Source organism: Marmota monax, unplaced genomic scaffold (assembly GCF_021218885.2).
Source record: "Marmota monax isolate L192 unplaced genomic scaffold, Marmota_monax_Labrador192_F-V1.1 WCK01_AAM20220418_F8-fsc00393, whole genome shotgun sequence".
NCBI lineage: Eukaryota > Metazoa > Chordata > Mammalia > Rodentia > Sciuridae > Marmota > Marmota monax.
Genome location: NW_026692824.1, coordinates 223,124 through 241,366, shown reverse-complemented (window position 1 = coordinate 241,366; position 18,243 = coordinate 223,124). Strand labels below are relative to the sequence as shown.

The 18,243-nt window shown below is 39.4% G+C and overlaps 2 pseudogenes; one reads left to right on the top strand and one right to left on the bottom strand.

Moving 5' to 3' along the window:
- Positions 1 to 9,272: 9,272 nt before the first annotated feature.
- LOC124095427 (von Hippel-Lindau disease tumor suppressor-like) lies at positions 9,273 to 11,054 on the bottom strand (annotated as a pseudogene).
- Positions 11,055 to 16,088: 5,034 nt separating this feature from the next.
- LOC124095413 (oxysterol-binding protein-related protein 9-like) lies at positions 16,089 to 17,948 on the top strand (annotated as a pseudogene).
- The last annotated feature ends 295 nt before the right edge of the window (positions 17,949 to 18,243 follow it).

The following is an 18,243-nucleotide window of genomic DNA, read 5'->3' as shown; positions in this document are numbered from 1 at the left end:
AGGGGGAGGAATCACAGAATGAAACTGGTTCTATATATCATTCTGTGTGCATGTATGAATATATCACAATAAATTCAACTTTAATGTATATCCATAATATATCAATTAAAATACAATAAATTAATAGAAGGAAGACCAAGAAAGTAGGGGAAGATGGTAGGGGGAGGGAGAAGGGGAGGGAGAGGGGAAAACTGAGTGTTGAAATGGAGCAAATTATATTCTATACATGTGTTAGGAAACAGACAGATGAGGATGGTGGGAACATGAGGTTGAGAGAATTATTCTATAAAATAGGCCCACTATGCTGACCCCCACATGCTTTCTTTGCCAAAAAGCAATTTGGCTACGGCCCTGCCTGGCCTAAGTGGACAGGATATGTCCCATTCCTCAGCAAACTGAGGCAGGGGCAAAGGACAGGCAGTCAGTGTAGGTAATGAAGGATGGAGGGCAAGAGAGTGATGACTGGTTATCAAAGAAAGAACAATCGTTTTGCTGGGTCAACTGGGATTGTGTTCCTGGACACTCTGGGTTACGATCAATTAATCTCCTGTGCTCCTGCTTCTAGTCATGTATACAGGGAAGAAAGAGAAGACAATGATTAAAGACATGGGTATTGGGATTTATAAGAAAGCTAGTTGCACCCTCTCCCCTTGGCTTTTTGTTCCAAGGCCTCCTTCTCTTTGTGGAGTCTGTCCTCTATCACTTTCCTAAATACAGCTTGCTTGCTACGCTTGCTTCAGTGTTTCTCCAGTATTTATTCTTCAACCCTGGGAACAAGAACCTGTTCCCAAACTCCACCAAACTGGTATCACATGTCATAATGAACTTCACAGTTATAAATAAAATAACAAAAAATAAGAACATAAAATAAATAAATAAGATTCAAACAAAAACAGACTGCTGCTGCACTATAGCCTCACTCAAAAGTAGCTGTGGAAGACAATAGTAATGGGAAATCTTCCCAAAGGACAGGGCTTTGGGTGATGCACCTGGCTATACGTTTTGTTTGGAAGGAGAAGTGGCTCAATGGAAGAACAGATGTAAATAGACAGTGGCAAATGGCTTAGCTAGTTGACCAAAGGCTTGGAAGGAGAAGGTTTGGAAGATCAAAAAATAAAATTCAGGGAAGAGACACATGAATGATTCTGTGAAAATGCAAAAAAAGTGTGAGTATTTTTGTATTGTATGCTAATGCCCATGGGGGCACATCCATAATTGAAGAAGCACTAAACCACCAAGTAAGAGAATGAGTACTTCACTTCAACCAGCCTCTGCATAGGTTACCCCAATGCTGCACAATGGGCTCACGAAAGCAGTGGCTATGGTGGTGGGAGGTACAGATGGGCCCAAAAGCATGGGTTTCCATTCACCACTTAACTGCTGCTGCTGCTGCTGAATGCCCAATGTGCAAGAAATATACAAACATTATATATTGGTGCCATATTCTGAGTAAGAATTTATAGGCCTAAGAGTCAAATTCAAGACAATCTGTCTACTGCAAAATTGGTCATGATCCTGTATAACAGGAAAAAAACCCAAAACAAACAAATAAAAAACCCTTAGCTGTTTTCTCCACTATGCTCTCAACCCTAGACAATTCTTCTTTTCTTAATTTTTTTTAGTTGTAGATGGACACAATACTTTTATTTTATTTATTTTTATGTGGTGCTAAGAATCAAACCCAGTGCCTCATACATGCTAAGCAAGTGCGTTACCACTGAGATACAACCCCAGCCCCAACCCTTGACAATTTTGTTCACTAAAATGTGTTGTTTTTCCTCCCACACTGACCAAGAAATTCTCCAGTGGACACTTACTGGACATCCTGTAACTTAATTCAAGTCTGTACTATATACCTGGATGTTGAGTCAGATCCCATAGGTTAAGGTATCCCACAAGACTGCCATGCACTTCAAATACTAATTTCTAAGTCCAGGCTCTGGAAATTCTGACTTCCTGGATACATATCAGGGGTTCCCACAATCCTTCCTTTAGATTCAATCATTTGCTAGAGTGATCCACAGTACTTAGGAAAGCTCTTAGGTTTATCAGTTTAATATAAAGGGTATTATACAAAATGTAGCTGAACAGCCAGATGGAAGAGATGCTTAGAGTAAGGAATGTGGGAAGGGACAGTTTCCATGCTCTATCCAGGACATGCCGAGTGGAGAATAGCACCTACATGTGTTCAGGAACCTGGAAGCTTTCTGACCCCATAGTTCAGGAATCTTTCATGGAGGCTTCATCATGCAGGGATTATTATTAACTCCATCTCCAGCCCCTCTCCAGGATGTGGATGTGGGATGTGGAGCTGAAAGTTCTAAACTTCTAATCATGGTTTGGTTTTTCTGGTGACTAGGACCCATTCAGGAGCTCAAGTGACATCTTACTAGGACAAAAAGATGTTCTTTTTTTTTTTTTTTTTTTTAGTTGTAGTTGGACACAATACCTTTATTTTATTTATTTATTTTTATGTGGTGCTGAGGATTGAACCCAGCACCTCACACAGGCTAGGCAAGTGCTCCACCACTGAGCCACAATCTCAACCCCAAAAGATGTTCTTTTTAACAAATTTAAAAAATTCCAAGTGATAAGGAGTTCTATGTCAGAAACCAAGGTCAAAGATCAAATATTAGTTTTGAAATAAAGATTCTCCTAGCATTCCTATTGTTTAGAAAATTACAAATTTTCAGGAGCTCCATGCCAGAATCTGGGAGAAGAGATAAAGTATTTCTTACATCACAGTATCGCAGTTCCTTGGCCACCACGTTATTCTGCAGCCCTTGACTGCATTATCTTTTCTGATTTTACATAGATGCTTTTCAAATGTGGTTATAAGCACAAGCACAAAGCCAGTTCAGTGATGATCTCAGGTTTGTGTCATTTTGTTGATTCTCTCCCAAATTTAGCTTTTTGAAATTCTTCTGGCTTTATATTATAGGATGTGTTTTAGTCAACTTTTTTGTCATTGTGACCGAAAGACCTGACAAGAACAATTTCAGAGGAGGAAAAGTTCATATCTCAGTCCATAGACAGCCTCTCCATTGCTGTGGGCCCAAGGTGAGGCAGGGCATCATGGCAGAAGAGTGTTATAAAGGAAAGCAGGCCAGAACACAGGCACTAAGAAGCAGAGAGAGATATATACCACAAAATCATATCCCGATGACCCACCTCCTCTAGTCACACCCTACCTGCCTACAGTGGCCACCCAGTTGATTCTTAACAAGGGATTGATGCACTGATTAGGTTAAGGTTCTCATAACCCAATCATTTCACTTTTAGACTTTCTTGCATCATCTTACACATGAGTTTTTTGGGGGGACACTTCATATATAAACCACAACAGTATGGGATGTATTAGTAATCTCTGATAGTTTTGTGGCATATACAATATTCATGGATAAAGCAACTTTGGGAGTGGATAAGGAACAAGATGTTTATAAATTTAAATTTGTTTTTATTTTAGTTACTGCTTTGTTATGGCCATTTTGCCTGACCATTAGTAATAAGCACTGCAACTGATTCCTACTGGGGCATATATTTGTAGCCACTTCTGTCCTGAGCCTATAGCAGCTTAAAATTTTCTCTTTTATACATGCAAACACACACACACACACACACACATACACATACACACTAGAATAGGTAAAGCATGCACAGCTGGAACATTCAAAAGTCAGTCAAGGACATACTTAAAAAAATAGATTTCCTGCTAGGGTGTTTGGTAGTGCACATCTGTAATCTCAGTGATCCAGGAGACTGAGGACCAAGAATCACAAATTCGAGGCCTGCCTGGGCAATTTAGCAAAATCCTATCTCAATGTTTAAAAAAATAAAATAAAAAGGACTCAGTGATGAAAGAGCCTTGAATTCAATCCCCAGTGCTACTCTCTCACACACACACATAAAGAAAAAGCATATTTCCCTCCCATGTCTGTTCTTCAAACTATTCCCTTTTCTTAGGTGTAACAGTTGTGACCAGTTTCTTATTTCATTAAATTATACTGGTGTATATTCTTGCAATGTTTTATTTTTATTATACTGTATAGGCCCAGTCAGGAGACAGAAATCACAGTGTTTCAAACAGGAAGTTTAATATAAAGCATTGTTAAGCTATACTATAAGAGTAACTATAATTCTGGGCACAATGGCACATGCCTGTAATCCCAAGGCAGGAGGATTGTGAGTTCAAAGCCAGCCTCATCAACTTAGTGAGGCCCTAGAGCAATTCAGCATGACACTGTTTTTAAATAAAATACAAAAAAGGACTGGGGATGTGGCTCAGTGGTTAAGTGCCCCTGGGTTCAATCTCTGGTACCAAAAAATTTTAAAAAAGACTATATGGTATAAAGATAAATCTATTGGATACTCTTGGGCTGAGGGAGAGTTTAGCTCCTTCTCCCAGTGCAGAATTCACACTACACTAAAGAAGGGGTAGTTGCAGCTTACTGGAATAGCAGAAAAGTTTTATAGTTTTTCTAGTTCAGAGCTGGTCCACAGGTTCTGATAAAGCAGGAAATCCACAGTTGGCAAGAGGATACTTGGCATACAAAGAGTCTGAGTGCCACCGTAGTTGGGAGGACTTGTGGTCCTCTTTGAGCTGGGAGAGCTGTAGGAGAAAATCTTTTGGGGCTGCAGGTGATCAGATGGAACTGTGGGTGAGAGATCTGTAGCACGGGGTGTCTATGTTGAGTTGGCTGTAGGAAGATGATCAACAGCTGGGTTGGGCTGTGGGATTGCTGTGTATTCTAGACACATGGAAGGGGCAGAACATAACTAGCTTACCTTTACACCTGCACTTGGCAACAGTGGATTCAGAAGAGAAGCCCCTTTCTCCTGTGATGTTTTTCCAGAGCTCTCTTACTTACTACAAAGGAGAAATATTTGAAGGATTTCTGTCCATTAATGCAGAGAAATTATAGAAGTTGAATTTGGAGTGGAGAGCCAATACGTTGATAATTGGCACATGTACAAATATAAATAACTATAAACATGTAATGTCCTTACTTTTAGAACACAATACAGGCATATTACCTCATTTGGTTCATTTGCGAAGAGATTGTTCCATATTAATGTGTTTGAAGTTACCTCTTTTCAAAGGCTACATACATATTCCACTGTATGTACCTTTACTTATTGTACTACTCTCTTATTAATTTTATTTCTAATAATTTGCTATTAAAAATAATACTGCAGTAAGTATCCTCATACATCTGCTATTTTATACCATACAAGTATACCAACACACAATTCTATAAGTAGAATTTCTGGGTCAAAGGCAGGCACATAAATATTTGTAAATTGTATTTTTAAAATTTTTAAAAATTAATTTTATTTATATATGACAATGGAATATAAGTTGTATTTTTTAACAAAACTTAATACACAAAAAGAATAAACATCATACAAGTACAAATTATATCACTAATGATCCACCACATACTCATTAACCTACTATGGATCCCAAGATCTAGAACAAACCACTGACTCCATCTTGTGTCCACTTCTCTGTCCCTCCTTACTGCTTCTTCCTTGAAGGGATTCACTACTCTGGGCAGTGTATAGTTTTCTTGTTTTTTATTTTAACAGTTTTATCATATTTGTATAGATATCTAAAAAGAACATAAAATTTCCCCTATCCTTTATAATCTTTTTGTTCCTGCAAAGTAACAGCATGCTTTATTTTATAACTACTAGGTAATGAAGTAATGGTATTTATGTTAACCAAGTATTGAATAATGGTACCAGTTTCATTCAATATGTTGTTTCATATAAACATTTAGGCTCTTACAGTTGAACTTTAGGTTTTGAATATGATCTGATGAGACAGTATCAGGAGGATCTGTATTTACTACTGAAAAATCGTTAAGCCAGATGTAATGGTGAGTGCCTGTAATCCTAGTGATTTGGGAGTCTAAGACAGGAGGATTGCAAGTGTGAGGCCAGCCTCAGAAACTTAGTGAGACCCTGTCTCAAATAAAATTTTAAAAATAGGGTGGGGATGTAGCTCATTGGTAAAGTGACCTGGGTTAAATCTCCAATACTGCTCCCCACTCCACACACACACACAAAGAAAAGAAACTCTCATATCTCAGCATTTAGATTGGGCTTTACCTCAGAATTATTGGCTTCTTCTATGTTACAAAGAAAACTTTGAATTTAAAAATATCTTATCTTTTTTTCTCTATGAAATTCCAGAATTAAAAAAAATATATTTTAATTTGTTCTAATTAGTTATATCTGACAGTAGAATGCATTTTGACACATCATACATAAATGGAGAACTTTTCATTCATCTGATTGTACATGATGTACATAGTCATGTAATCATTCGTGCACAAAGGGTAATGTCCTATTCATTCTACTATCATTCCTACCCCCTACCCCATCCCCTCTCTTCACTCCCCTCTATTTTGAATTAGCATCTGCATATCAGAGAAAACATTCGACTTTTGGTTCTTTGGGATTGGCTTGAAATTCTGGAAGTTTGGTAAGAAAATATCATATTTTGAATTCTGAATGTGTCCTCCCAAAAGTGTGTATTGGAAACTTAACACTTCTGTGCAACAGTGTTAGGGGATGGGTCCTAATGGGAGGTAATTAAGTTATGAGGATTCTGACCTCATGCATTAATGCCTTAATTGTGGGAACATTTCCTCATAAGAGGGCAAGTTTGACCCCCCTTTTGTCTCTTGTGTTTTTGCCTTCTCTATAGGATAATGCAGCAAGAAGGCCCTTGCCAGATGCTGGCTCCTGGATCCTTCTCCTTCTCCTTCTCCTTCTTCATTACTGGGGATTGAACTCAAGAGTATTTTACCTCTGAGCCACATCCTTTCAACCATTTATTTATTTATTGTTTGTTTGTTTGTGGTACTGGGAATTGAACCCAAGGGATGCTTTAGCACTGTGCCACAGCCCCCATCCTTTTTAAATTTTGAGATAGGACCTTGCTACATTGCTGAGGCTGGCCTCGAACTAGTGATCTTCATGCCTCTGTCTCCTGAGTAACTGGGATTACAGGTGTGCACCATTGTTCCTAACCTTGGTGAATTTTTAAAATCTCAGTTACTGCACTTTTAAACTCCAGATATTCTATTTAGTCTCTCCTTTGGTTTCTTCCTTCCTCCCCACCTTTACTTAGTATCATTTAATGTATTAAAAAACAGCTTTTTACAAAAATTCAAAATAGGAAATGTCAGTCTCAACAATACTTTTTTTTTTTTTTTTTAGTAGATGGACACAATACCTTTATTTGATTTTTATGTGGTGCTGAGGATTGAACCCAGAGACTCATGCATGCTAGGCGAGCACTCTACCACTGAGCCACAACCCCAGCCCTCAACAATATTTTTTTAAAAAATTTATTTCATTGGTTCTTCTTAGTTATACATGACAGCAGAATACATTTTGATAAATTATAAAAGCATAGGATATATGTTATTTTAATTACAACTCCATATTTGTAGGTGGGCATGACGGTGGTATGCATTTAGGTATTTTCATATGTGTTCATAGGAAAATTATGCTAGATTTATTCTACTGTCTTTCCTTTCCTCATCTCCCTTCTCTTCCTTTCATTCCCCTTTGTCTAATCTATTGAACTTTTCTTCTTCCCCTTTTCCCTGCTTTATTGTGGTTTAGCTTCCACATATCAGCAAAAACATTCGATTTTTGGTTTTGGGGGATTGTCTTATTTCGCTTAGCAACATATTCTCCAGATCTACCTATTTACTGGCAAATGTCATAAGGTCATTCTTCTTTATGGCTGAGTAATCTTCCATTGTGTATATATAGCACAATTTCTTTGTACATTCATCTGTTGATGGGCATCTAGGTTGGTTGGTTCCATAGCTTAGCCATCAACAATACATTTAATACAATCACAGATTCCAAATGAAAAACATAAATGACTCATGATACAAGTTTTCAACCTTTCTTAGACAACACAGAAACAAAGTATTCAAGTTGTGTTTTAATAAGAGGAAAATGAAATCTAATTTGCACACAAAGATAGTTTTAAAAAATAAAACCAATGTTGAACTACTTAAAAAAATAAAACCAATGTTGAACTTCTTTAAATCCCCGCCCTATCCCATTTTTTTTAAATACACTTTTTTATTTTGCATTTATTTTTTTTTAAAGAAAGAGTGAGAGAGAGGGAGAGAGAGAGAGAATTTTTTTAATACTTATTTTTTACTATTTGGCCGACACAACATCTTTGTCTGTATGTGGTGCTGAGGATCGAACCCGGGCCGCACACATGCCAGGCAAGCGCACTACCGCCTGAGCCACATCCCCAGCCCCCCCCTATCCCATTTTTCCCCCCCTATCCCACTCTTGATCTTACTCAGCCAAGTTCTATGTCAGCAAATGCAACCCTGTGCCTTCACATGTCTCTCTACCCAAGATTTCAATAAAAAAATAAATATTAGTGGTGTTATTGAATAAAAACTATAATATGCTTAAAAAAAGCCAGCTTATTTGTTGAATGTTGAAAGAAGGGACTAAAATTGGGTGTCACTGAAAGGGTAGTCGGGAAATGGCAGAGCTTGTTTAATTTGCTTCACTCTGATTTTTAGATCATGGGATTGTGTCCAAAGAAATTAATAATGCTAAGCAATATCCCAACCATTCATTATAAAAGGAAGACTATACCAATGTCTATGAAAAGCTTAAAATAACATGGGAAAATATTTAAATTATAAAGTTAAAGAAAAAATAGGATACAAACAACTGTGTATACTGTATGATAGTAACTCTATCAAGATAACCAACCAACCTGGGCTAAGGTAGAGCACTTGCCTACCATGTGGGAGGCCCAGGGATTTCATCCTTAGACACAACACCTTAAACAAAACCAACAAAACACCTACCCAACCAAAATATGCCCTATGAGAAGCTGAAATAAAATGGTTCAGAAAGTTAACCATGGTTGTATTTAAGTAGTGTATCTACAGAGAACTTTCTTTTACTTTTCTTTTTAAAGATTTTCTCAATTAGGAAGATTTTTTTTAAACTGTTACAAAAAGTCTGATAGAAGTATTGAATCTGAGTTAATGACTAAGTCCAGCTTATAAGAAAGGATGTGTGAACATTTATTAAACTATAAAACATTTCAGGCTTCTCCATCTACCCACTCTGGCCCAAGGATGGAGGGCTTCAGCCTCTCCTCTACCTGGGTGAAAAGTGTGACTAGGTTCTGTTGAAGAAAAATGCTGAACCAAATCCAAATGGTAATGCTATGAATTTATAGAAAGCAATAGAAAATATCAGACTTGGGAGCAATTTATTTACAATACAGGAGTGCTTTAATATTAGAATTAAACCCGAGGACATTTCTTTTTTGCTATATTGTGTATATATCAAGTTACAAAATCCAGTCCTGGTTTAGAAACTTAAACAAAACAACATTGTAATAAGAGCAGACCAAGAAAAGTGTGAAACTGAGAAAAACTGCTTCTGTAAAAATAATTTCCTTTAAGACTTTTGCTTACTCACAACTTAAGGCCTCCCACTTCTCCCCAACAGAGGCCAATCCTCTAATACTTTCTACCAAAGCATCCAATGGTTTGTCCATCCAACAAATACTTATGAACAAAATAAAAACCACCATTTCAGGACTCTAATTTAACTAAAGGCATTTTCCAAGTCACACACAGATTTATCAGCAAAGGGTGGGGCTTTACTAGCTTAAAGCACACCTTCCAACCAATCATGGCTCATCCAAAACTTTGCTTTCCCTAGGGAAATACTAGGAAACCAAACTCTAAATAAATAAATAAGTAAATAAGGGTTGGGGGAATCCCAATGGTAGAACACATGCTTAGTGTGCACAATGCCGTAGATTCAACCCAAGCACCAAAAAAAAAATAAAAAATAAAAAATAAATAAATAAATAAAATAAAAGGAGAAATTTGTTCATAAAATGCTGGACACTGGAGCCTTAAACAGATGAGAAACCTGTCCCTGCCTTAAGGACATTTCAATTTTCCTAAAATGGGAGATAGATATCAACCACAATCCATTAAGAGCAGACACCATCACATGCTATTAAAAATACACTGCAATTCTCATTGATTATTTATTTAAACATCCTTACCCTGAAACTTTACTGACTTACTAGAGTGCGAAAATGCAACTACTTTCTCCTGATGAGTACTTCTAAAAAGGGCAGTTATTTAAAGGACACTTTGTGATGTTTGCCCCTAAACATCACAATTCCTAGTGAAATTAAGAAACGGCGCATATTTTACTCCAAGAATAAGGCACTTTGCAATGAGATTAAGCGACCAGTCCTATTATCTAGATCAAGTCTCATCAGTACCCTGAAAAGCTGAGTCGTAAGAATGCTAATTTCAACTGTCTTCAGTCTTCTCTTCCAACTGCTGATTGGCAATGTGCTCCTGTGTCAGCCGCTCCAAGTCTCTCTGTACACTGGGGTGGTCTTCCAGATCTTCACAGAGTGATCCGACGATGTCCAGTCTCCTGTAGTTCTGGGCTTGACTAGGCTTCGCACAACCTGGAGGCATCGCTCTTTCAGGGTATACACTGGCAGTGTGATGTTGGCAAAAGTAGGCTGTCCATCAACGGTGGCAGATGGCACAAATAATTCAGATAACCAGAAGCCCACCGTGTGTTCCTACACCTCTGAAGAGCCAAATATGGTCTCGGGAGGTGTGCATGCGGAGGTGCTGCCCGGCTGCAGCGTCCCATAGGGCTGCGGCTCACCGCGGAAGTTAAGCCACACCAGCAGCACAGCCTGGGGGCTGCAGTTGAGGAAGATGCCCCGGGAAAGCTCAGGCCAATTGAACGAGCGCAGCACCGGCAGAGGTTGCCCGGCCTCCATCTTCTCTGAGCCACTGGCCTCATCCGGACCTCGGCGCCCTGCTCCTTTCAGTCGCACTCTTCAGGGTTGAACAATCTGCACCCACCGCCTTGGCAGGCTCTTCTGGTTCCTCACCTTCCTGGCTTCACCTTCCCAGCCTAGAGGACCGCTTGGCCGCCAAGGGATTCGCCAGCCTGAGCAGGGCAGGGCTGGCCGAGGGTGCGTGCATGCGCGTGCGCGCGCTCCCGGGTAGGCTTGCTTGCTCTGTGCGCGTTCTCAACTGGGATAAAATGGGCGGTCCCCAGAATGGTTGGCTCCCTGTTTTAGTCTTTATAATGAAATTTCTTATTTGCTGAGTCTTTGATATTATCTCTTTACTTCTTTGCATATATATATTTAGTTTTAGGTGGACGCCATATCTGTATTTTACATTTATGTGGTGCTGAGGATCAAACCCAGTTCCTCAAGCATGCAGGGTGAGTACTCTACCACTGAGCCACAACCCCAGGCCCTGATGTTATGCCAGATTGGTGGGACCCCAATAGACCTCCAGGAGCCAAATCTGATGCAAGCACACAAGAGTCTTTATTGAAGCTCGAGCCTGGACTCACAACCGTTCCCAATGCAGTGGTCCCAGGGAGTGAGTCCTGGTCCTTTGTTCAGTGAGATTTTATAGGTTTTGGGGGGATACTCTATGCCTCACTACATCACACAGCAAATCATTCCATACTGTGGGAAAATCAAACATTGATTAGCACATTCAATGACGGGAACAAGATGGGTAGGGGTGATTGATTAGTACAAGAAGGGGATTCTTTTGAACTGATTGGTTTAGGCCAAGAGGGGTGTACGTGCTAAACTACATGGTTTCCCAACTTGTTATCCACCACCATAAACTACTTGGGGGTCATCTGGCATTCCAGGTATTCTCCCTGTCTCATACTGATTGGAGGTTGCTAGGGGGGTTGCTATGGGTCCTCACCTAGCCTAACTGAGTCAGGGACACCTGGCGCCTCAGACCTCTCCTGTTATTTGCAGACAAACAACTCAGCAGAGTGGGTATGTGCTTAGGAGTGCTCTGTGGGTTTTTCCAAGGACAAGGGTTACGCCCCCTTCCTTAGGACAGGCTTTGAGGTAGAAGCTGCTGTTATTTATTTATTTTTAAAAATGGAGTCACATTAGTTTCTCACTACAAGTATATTTAATAAGTGCTTTTGAAGTATTTTTGTCCAACATCTGGGATCTCCAGAAACAGGTTTTATTGACTGTCCCCTCCCATGTATGTGTCACATTTTCATATTTCTTTGCTTGTTTCATATTTTTTGTTGTTAATGTTAGTGGCACCCCTTTCTCCACAGAAAATCTTAACTGGATTCCTCCAGAAATCTTCACCATGGCTGATTTTAGGACTGTCAACAAAAGAGTCTCTACAAAAGTGTTCAATGTGGATAAACTTCCTATTTTTGTGTTGCTCTATTTTACTTGGCTACTGGCCTGGAAGAAATTGGCACTCCAGGTGCTGAACACCCCTTACTAGTTTTTCACAAAATGTATCCAGTATAGTAGTTTGTAGAAATGTGTAAACAAGGCCTCTAGCCTTGAGCTGGAGCTTCATAGAGAAGTCTACTTTTTTAAAAAAAAATTTTAAATTGATTTTTTAAAAAATAAATGACAGCAGAATACATTACAATTCTTATTACACATATACAGCACAAATTTTCATATCTCTGGTTGTATATAAAGTATGTTCACACCAATTCGTGTCTTCATACATGTACTTTGGATAATGATGTCCATCACATTCCACCATCCTGGTTAACCCACTGCCCCCTCCTTTCTCCTCCCACCCCTCTGCCCTATCTAGAGTTCCTTTATTCCTCCCATGCTCCCCCTCCCTACCCCACTATGAATCAGCCTCCTTATATCAGAGAATATAAAGAACTCAAAAAGCTAAGCAAATAATAATAATAATAATAATAACAACAACCCAATCAACAAATGGGCCAAGGACCTGAACAGACACTTCTCAGAAGAGGATATACAATCAATCAACAAATATATGAAAAAATGTTTATAATCTCTAGCAATTACAGAGATTCATCAAAACTACTCTAAGATATCATCTCACTCCAGCCAGATGGCAGCTATTATGAAGACAAACAACAGTAAGTGTTGGCAAGGATGTGGGGGAAAAGGCACACTCATACACTGCTGGTGGGACTGCAAATTGGTGCAGCCAATATGGAAAGCAATATGGAGATTCCTTGGAAAACTGGAAAAGGAACCACCATTTGACCCAGCTACCCCTCTCCTCATTCTATACCCAAGGACTTAAAAACAGCATACTACAGGGACACAGCCACATCAATGTTTATAGCAGCACAATTCACAATAACTAAACTGTGGAACTAACCTAGATGCCCTTCAGTAGATGAATGGATTAAAAAATGTGGCATATATACACAATGGAATATTACTCAGCAATAAAAGAGATGTCTACCTCTCCAAGATAAGAGAAGTTACTAATTGGGCTCCATGATAATAGCTGGCAGGGTGAGGAAAGAAAGGGGAGAAGAAGCTGTCCCCTTCTCAGGTGTTATCCTTGAAGGGTTAACTTTCCCAAAACAGTGAAAGAAAAATTTGCTTTTATGTGAACTTCTGCAAACTGTGAACTTCTGAGCCCCTCCCCTTACATATTGGGTATAAAATTCTGAAAATACCTTAACTTGGGGTTCAGGGGATTATTTGATTACAGCAAAAGCTTTGCCTTCTGAATCTGGCTGGAATGCTTTGCCTTGTCTGTCCCTACAACATTAAAATTGGACACTTTAGATAAAACTATCATGTCTAAATTATAATCACCCTATTTCTAAGAGATAGCAACTGTTGCTACTTTTGTTTGTTTAATTACTTTTATGGACAAGTTCTATGAAATATGTTTCCCTTGCTGTGTGTAGCCATTTACATAATCATTTAGTGATTAGTCATCTTTTAAAAGAAATTTCATCATTTTATTTTTTGGTGCTTGGATTGAATCTATAGCATTGTGCATGCTAAGCATGTGTTCTACTATTGAACTACCCCCACCTTATTTATTTATTTATTTATTTTTAGTTTGGTTTCCTGGTATTCCCCTAGGGAAAGCAAAGTTTTTGGTCAGTCATGATTGGTTGGAAAGTGTGCTTTAAGCCAGTAAAGCCCCATGGGCTTTGCTGATAAATCTGTGTGTGAAATGCCTTTGGTTAAATTAGAGTCCTGAAATGGTGGTTTTTATTTTGTCCACATATATTGGTGACTTTTAGGGAGAGAATTTGCCATGCTTTTCATTCAACCAATCTGTTTTCACTGAATTTTAACTCCAACCCTCAGTAAATAAGAATTCAAAGTAGTTTTGGATTGAGTTTGATTTATATTTCTAAAGCATTATTCATCCTCAAAGCACTTTGAGAAATTTTTTGTGGGGCTTTACTCAAAGAAGGGAGCCACCCATCAGCTTGGGGCAACATGTGAGTTTCATGGACTTCTGTGCCATTTGTTCCATCTTCTTAACCTATCAAAATCCCTAGTTCTGGGGAAAAACAAACAAACAAACAACGAATTCTGCACTTTTATCTGGCTTCTGATTTTGTTAAAAAGCAAACAAGGTAAGAATATTTTGTCTTTGCTGGGCGTGGTATTGCCCACCTGTAATCCTAGCAGCTCATGAGATTTAGGCAGGAAGATCACAAGTTCAAAGCCAACCTCAGCAATTTAGTGAGGCCCCAAGGAACTCAGTAAGACTGTCTCTAAATAAAATACAAAAAAAGGCTGGGGATGTGACTCGGTGGTTAAGCGCCCCTGGGTTCAATCTCTGGTATTAAAAAAAAATTCTGTCTTTGAGAGAAGTTATGACAAGAACAAGAGCATCCTCTCTAACATGGACATTAGGAAGCAAAAATGTCAGGCCTCCAAGAAGAAATCCTTCCCATATTTGGGAATGCGGACACTCAGGGAGTCTGGAATAGTTCTTTCCTTAGTTTCAGTTAAGGAGGGAAGAGAAAGAAGTCTATAGTCCAAATTTGTTGTTCAAGTTCTTTGAAAGGGCATCATTTCTCTGAATCCACATCCTCTCTAGGTAGGGAATTCCCTGAATTAGTTTTTCCATGGAAGATTCCAGGCTTCCTTGTGCAATTACTCCTCAGTGGAAATCTCCAAATCGTGTATGTGATTTTTTTTGTTACCATTCAGAGTCTGAGAGTATGGCTCAGTAGTAAATTGCTTTCCTAGAATATGCAAAGCCCTGGGTTCAATCCCCAGTCTCTCTCTCTCTCTCTCTCTCTCTCTCTCTCTCACACACACACACACACACACACACACAAAACCAACCAACCAAACAAAACCCCAGAACCTGAGGATGTGGAGGTTTGACTGTGCCTATTGTGCTAGGTACTGTGCCAGACACTAGAATATAAAAGTGTATGAAACTTAAGTCCTGATCTTCAATTCCTTACTATTGACTGGGGCGGTAGACAATAAAAGGTGATTTATTTTTTATTTTTATTTTATCTTTTAATTTTTTATTTTTTGATTGTAGAGGGGAATTGCAAGGGAGATTTTTTTTTTTTTTCCAGAAAAGGCTAGAGGTGACAGAGAGCTTGGTGTGGTTCAGGACTTGCAGGTAGTTTCACGAAATTGCAGGATTCTAGGTGGTTCAGTCATAGGAGATTGGAATGGTAAAATTAGGAAAGCAGGAGCCTGATCTAAGAGTTTGGGTTCTATGTTTAATAACATGGAATCCATTTATTATTTTTGGCTAAGAGAGTACGAAGGTCAAATTTGTATATTGGAGTGATTTCTCTGGTGGCAGTATAGATAACAAGAATTGGGCAAAACAGGAGGCAAGAAGGCAGTTAGTAGTCATTCATATCAAATATTTCTGGCCTTTTCCTGGCACATGGTTGGCTTATTTGCCCTTGAAATTAGATGTGGCCACAAGATTTGCTTTGGTAAATGACAAGTGTTTGGAGTGTTTTCCTCTTCTGGATGGAAGGTTTAAGTGTCAGTTTACCATTTGTCACACTTACTCTTTCCTTCTGCCCTAAAAACTAGCAATATTCAAAATAGAGGCGGAGCGACGCGGTGCTCCGGGGGACGGGCTGAACCTCTGGCTAGGCCGCCTGCTCTACCGCGGTCCGGGAATCTGATTGAGGGAGTAGAAGAGGGGTGCGCTGAAGCAGCCCCCGGCTCCCGCCCCAGAAGGCACCCAGGGCTGGGGCTTCGGAGAATGGCTTTCTTGCTGGCCGCTTGCGGAGGTTTGGATTCAGGATTTGTTCCTAGTGTCCAAGACTTTGACAAGAAACTAACATAGGCAGATGCTTACCTTACAAATCTTGATAGAACAACTAAAGCTTTTTGATGACAAGCTTCAAAACTGTGAAGATGATGAACAGAGAAAGAAAATTGAAACTCTCAAAGAAACAACAAACAGCATGGTAAAATCTATTAAATACTGCATGGTGTTGCTGCAGATTGCTAAAACTACTGTTAATCCTGTAGATGCAATATATCAACCCAGTCCCTTGGAACCTGTAATCAGCACAATGCCTTCCCAGACTGTCTTACCTCCAGAACCAGCTCAGTTTTGTAAGTCAGAGCAGCGTCTGTCTTCCTTACCCATTGAACCTGAATTAGCTACCTTGGGACATCATCAGACTCCAACATGAAATAGTACAGGCAGTTGGCATTCACCACCTAGTAGCAGTCTAACTTCTCCATGTCATGTCACCTTGTCTCCAAATACAGTTCCAGAGTTTTCTAACTGTAGCAGTGAAGATGAATTCTATGATGCTGATGAATTCTATCATCATCCCCAAAACGGTTAATAGATTCTTCTGGTTCTGCCTCAGTCTTGACACATAGCAGTTTGTGAAATAGCCTAAAGCGCCCAGATACCACAGAATCACTGAATTCTTCCATGTCCAATGGTACAAGTGATGCTGACCTTTTTGATTCACATCACTGATAGAGACCATGATGGGGAGGCAGGATCAGTGGAAGAGCACAAGAGTGTTATCATGCACTTCTTGTCACAGGTTAGGCTTGGAATGGATCTTACTAAGGTAGTTCTTCCAGCATTTATTCTTGAAAGAAGATCTCTTTTAGAGATGTATGCAGACTTTTTTTTGCACATCCGGACCTGTTTGTGAGCATTAGTGACCAGAAAGTTCCCAGGGATCGAATGGTTCAGGTTGTGAAATGGTACCTCTCCGCCTTTCATGCAGGAAGGAAAGGATTGGTTGCCAAAAAGCCATTTTGGGTGAGATCTTTCAGTGTCACTGGACATTACCAAATGACACTGAAGAGAACACAGAGCTAGTTTCAGAAGGACCAGTTCCCTGGGTTTCCAAAAACAGTGTAACAAAAGTGGCTGAGCAGGTTTCCCATCATCCACCCATTTCAGCCTTTTATGCTGACTGTTTTAACAAGAAAATCCAATTCAATGCTCATATCTGGACTAAATCAAAATTCCTTGGGATGTCAATTGGGGTGCACATCATAGGGAAAGGCTGTGTCTCATGGCTAGACTATGATGAGCATTACATTCTCACATTCCCCAATGGTTATGGAAGGTCTAACCTCACAGTGCCCTGGGTGGAACTAGGAGGAGAATGCAATATTAATTGTTCCAAAACTGGTTATAGTGCAAATATCATCTTCCACACTAAACCTTTCTATGGAGGCAAGAAACACAGAATTACTGCTGAGATTTTTTTCTCCAAATGACAAGAAGTCTTTTTGCTCAATTAAAGGGGAATGGAATGGTGTAATGTAAGCAAAATACACAACAGGGGAAAATACAGTCTTTGTAGATACCAAGAAGTTGCCTATAGTCAAGAAGAAAGTGAGGAAGTTGGAAGATCAGAATGAATATGAGTCCCACTGCCTTTGGAAGGATGTCACTTTCAATTTAAAAATCAGAGACATTGATGCAGCAACTGAAGCAAAGCACTGACTTGAAGAAAGACAAAGAGCAGAAGCTCGAGAAAGGAAAGAGAAGGAAATTCAGTGGGAGACAAAGTTATTCCATGAATGCTGGGTTTATGATGAACCATTACTGAAATGTCTTGGTGCCGTGAAGCATTAGGCTGGGAAACAAAAGTTTATACCCAATGACCAGGGCAAGTTGTCCAAATTAAGCAACAATCTTCCTTTGGACGAACCTATCACTCCCTTCATATTGCAGTGGTTCCTATCTCAGGGATACTGGACTTTCTGATGCAGATGAACAATTAAAGCTGGAAAAGCTTCTCTTTTTCTATGGCAGTTAAGATTTTGACTTCAGTCCTGAGAAAACTTTAAATTTTGAAACAAGATGTCTGCTCCTGTTCCAGACCCCATGCTCTGAAATTTTTCACACCCTGTACTCTTGTTCTGCTGTT